This window comes from Uranotaenia lowii, chromosome 3 (assembly GCF_029784155.1).
Source record: "Uranotaenia lowii strain MFRU-FL chromosome 3, ASM2978415v1, whole genome shotgun sequence".
NCBI classification, from domain to species: domain Eukaryota; kingdom Metazoa; phylum Arthropoda; class Insecta; order Diptera; family Culicidae; genus Uranotaenia; species Uranotaenia lowii.
Genome location: NC_073693.1, coordinates 95,551,744 through 95,556,437, shown reverse-complemented (window position 1 = coordinate 95,556,437; position 4,694 = coordinate 95,551,744).

Genomic DNA, 4,694 nt, shown 5'->3' with positions numbered 1-4,694 from the left:
TTTGTCATTAAAGTCATTATTGATTCGACAGCCGTTTGAAAATTATGACTATTTCTTAAAAAAAATCCTCTATTTTAAGTTTTCCAACCATAACTTTTTTGCAAGTTATTTATAATTAAAAATATACTCTGAAGAGTTTTAGGAACTGTAAAGTTGCACACTTTTGCTGAATACACTGTAGAGAAATTTTGAAGTTCGAACGAGATATCTTGAAAATACTTAACAAAAATAGTCATTTATATATACCGAGTTTGGACGAGTTCGGTCACATAAACACCACTTAAGAAATTAACTTATAAGTTCACATAGAGCTGTACAAAAGTTCCGTATAACGTATGCTTGGTAAGAACATGTTATTTAAATGTGAGTTAGTTTCAAATATTCTTGATAAATTTGAATCAAATTTTCTGACTTGAGAACTTCAAGGCATAAGAAGAAGCGATTTTTTTTTAGTTTTTTATATTGCTTAAAAAAGTGCTTTTTGAAGCTGGTTAAAAGTTGTTTAACAAATTTTTGCAAAATTTTTGTCAACTTTAAAGTGTGTTGAGTAACTTAAAAATTGAGCTAAGAAGAAGAAGTTTTACAATACATGATGAAGGTGAACAAACCTGATAGAAGAAACTTTTGGTTAAAGTATTTTTTTTTTCTAAGTATTTTCAAGATATCTCGTTCGAACTTTAAAATTTTTCTACAGTGTATTTGGCAAAAGTGTGCATTTCTACTGTTCCTTAAACTTTCCACAACATATTTTTATTTAAAAAACCACTTGCAAAAAAGTTATGATGATATTTTTTTTTTTAGAAATAAATAATCATAACTTTTAAACGGTGGTCGCTTTGACAATGATTTTTATGACAAAGTTGCTAGCATAGCACAGTGGTCCAGAACAAACATTTATCGTGACAAAATTAATTACGCAAAATATAGACGTTTTAGACATATGATGTCTACTGCAAAGTTGTTCACAATTATGACGGCCGTATTTGGAAGGAATAATTTATTAGGGCGTGTCATCCTCCTGGGAATTCGTAATTCTAATTTCTTTCAGGAGCTATATAGAGAAAAAACATGTTCTACAATGTTGTAGATTTCAACATTTTAACAAACTTTGCTGAACACATAAAAGTCGTGCGATAAGACGTTGTCATTTTATAATTTTTTTAAGATTTACGTATAAGAACGTGTCGAAAAAAAACAGTATTTTGACCCTAACTTTTTCTAGTGAAGTTGTACAGTATTAGTGTATTCTAAACAATTAATCAGCATAACAATGCGCACGTTTTTCTCAAAGACTATAAAGAGCTATTGTTTCATTTGCAAAAGTTAGGAGCACAAATGTGTTCAAATTTGACCATTTTTGAGCTGCAATAACTCTGATTTGTGCAAACCTAAAAATCTTAGATTTATGGCAAAATGTAGCTTAAGATATGAATATTTAATGCTGAAAAAATTGGAGATAGAATTTTCTTTAAATTCGAGATTTATAATTTTGAAAATCGTAATTTCTCTTGATTTTTTTATGAAATTTTATCCAATTTTAATCCTTTTTTTATCAGAAAAACAACTAGTACCAATACACAAGCCAACCATTACTCGTGATTTTGTTTAGATTTGTTCAGCTTCCTATTTTACAATTATCTGAATCATTTTATTATTTATAAAAATATTTGGAACAAAATTAACAAAATTCAATTGCTCTAAGAAAATTCAACTGTAGGTGATAGAGGCTATGCAGCACGATAGTCACAGCGATTTTATCTCTGTTTCAATTTTTCCCACTTCGCTTTGTGTGAGCGCACGAGTTTTATTTAAGCTATTATATTAGTCGATACAATGTTGTTGATGATGGATAACCATTGTTCCAAATTGTACAAATTCCGTTCCTAACACGTAGTGGCACCAAAGAACAAGCAAATATATAGTAATCATTATACTCTACAACGTCTCCATACGCGTTGCTATCCAATGTTACTTGCTTGTACCTCGAGTGGTTCGAGCTTCCATCGCAACCCCACTTAAAGATGACCGTTAATTCGGATACGTTGTCTAAATCCGTTGACCTTTCTAGAAAGATCATGAGTCTCTTTATAGTAAGATCGACTAAATTTTGCAAAGGAATCGAGACTGATGATGGGCTTATTTCAATGCCTGTTGGGAAAAGTCAGGGTTTATCAAGTATTTTAACCAGGAAACAAGGAACAAATCGATAAGACGTTTCAGAGAACATCATGCACGCAAATTCAGTAGAGTTGCAAACATCAAAGATGTCTGTACCAACACATGAAAAGGATGTATCTCCATATATGGCGAATCGAGAAAAACTTGAAATTTTTGCATTTTATGAAAGACAAACGATTTTTAGAAGCATCCACTATATGTTAGAATAGAGGAATATCAATTTTCATGAAAAAAACAACGCGCTATCGTAGATAGAACCTAGCTCACGAAATATTTTGTCTAACCTGTTTATACACCCTTTGCTATTTTCTAATTTTAAGCTTTAGTTATACGCTCACATTCATTTGCAACTATGTTTTTATGTTGAATAAAGAGTCAAATTGATTATTTTGAGTTTGTTTGCGGAGTTGTAGCGAAACATTGTTCCGGAGTAAAGGGTGTATATCAATGTGATGGCGATTCTGGTTTTAGAATGTTTATAGATCCTTTACTCAAATTGAATTTTTAATGTTACGAAATACTATTTTCCCAAAAGGGTTTTACCGTTAAGTAGTGCAAATGTTGGCCTATCAAGAGGTACTGAGAATGGTTTTTGTTTACTTTTGGTTGCTGATTACTTTCTGATCAGCTTATTTCATTGATCAATTGAGTTCCTAGAGTCAAAGAAATTCCACCACTGCCTGAAGCTACGAAAAATTTGTTGAAGAAAGTTGAATTTTCTTAGAGCAATTTTGTTCCAAATATTTTTATTAATAATGAAATGTTTAAGATAATAAAAAGCTGAACAAATCTAAACAATATCACGAGTTGGCTTGTGTATTGGTACTGGTTGTGTTTCTGATAAAAAAAAGGATTAAAATTGGATAAAATTTCATACAAAAATCAAGAGAAATTACGATTTTTAAAATTATAAATCTCGAATTTAAAGAAAATCCTATCTCCAATTATTTCAGCATTCAATATTCATATCTTAAGCTACATTTTGCAATAAATTTAAAATTTTTAGGTTTGCACAAATCAGAGTTATTGCAGCTAAAAAATGGTCAAATTTGAACACATTTGTGCTCCTAACTTTTGCAAATGAAACAACAGCTCTTTATAGTCTTTGAGAAAAACGTGCGCATTGTTATGCTGATCAATTGTTAAGAATATACTCATACTGTACAACTTCACTAGAAAAAGTTATGGTCAAAAAACGGTTTTTTTTTTCAACAAATTCTAACATGTAAAACTTAAAAAAAATTATAAAATGACAACGTCTTATCGTACGACATTTATGTGTTCAGCAAAGTTTGTTAAAATGTTGAAATCTACAACATTGTAGAACATGTTTTTTCTCTATCTAGCTCCTGAAAGAAATTAGAAATACGAATTCCTAGGAGGATGACACGCCCTAATAAAATATTCTTTCAAAATACGGCCGTCATAATTGTGAACAACTTTGCAGTAGACATCATATGTCTAAAACGTATATATTTTGCGTAATTAATTTTGTCACGATAAATGTTTGTTCTGGACCACTGTGCATTGGTGTAAGCTAGAAACTTTTCTCAGTCATCCTAGCGCTTCAATGGTAATTTGAAAAAATCTTTTTTTCTCACTGCTAGGTGATTCAATCATCATTCAATCAAAAAGTTCATTCTATAGCCCTTGTTATGTTGGTTAGTTGTCTTTAAGACACTATAGGTCTAAAACGCATAGTTTCGGCAGAAAATAATTTTGATCGCTGTTTTTATATTTTACCCCTGTGTGCGGTGGCTCAAACAGCCTTCAGTCGAATCCTCAGAAAAAATTAGGGGGAAGTGTTCCTAAATGCGCATGTTGGATAATATGCGCATACAGCCGATAGACGATATGGCTTGCGATTCATCATATCTAATCAGAGCAGTTTGAGGGAAATACGTTTTTAACACATGGCATGAAAAAATTAAATTGTTATATAAAGTCGAAAAAAATTTAAAATTCAAACAAGATTTTTGTCAGTTTTGTTAAAATATATTGAACTTCAATTATCGTGCGTACAGATTCTGGGAACAAAAATTATAATGGTTTTTCTTTCTTATTCATCTGAAAATCGTGAATTCAACAAATTGAAGCTATTGGCAAAGTTGTAAATGATAAGATATTGGAATAAGAGACAGGTTCTGAATGCCCATATCAAGGCAGGTTAAATGTCTATATCAAGAAAAATAGATTAGTTTTAATTAATTTATTACTTTTTATCATTCAAACATTAAATCTACGCCCAAATCACGATCTTACAGCGAAAAAATAAGAACTTCATACTGATCCGATAAAAATACGATATGAACAAAATATTATTATGAAATATGGCCATATGGCATACCTAACTTTGTTTCATGCAAAAGAACTAGTGATGTAAAAAATTTGACCGAAATTTCAGCATTGACGTATGCTTAACATCCGTTTTTACCATTTTCAATTAAATAATATCAAAATATTGCAAGTGTTAATGAAATATAGCTTAAAACATAAATATGCGCATTCAGCCCGCC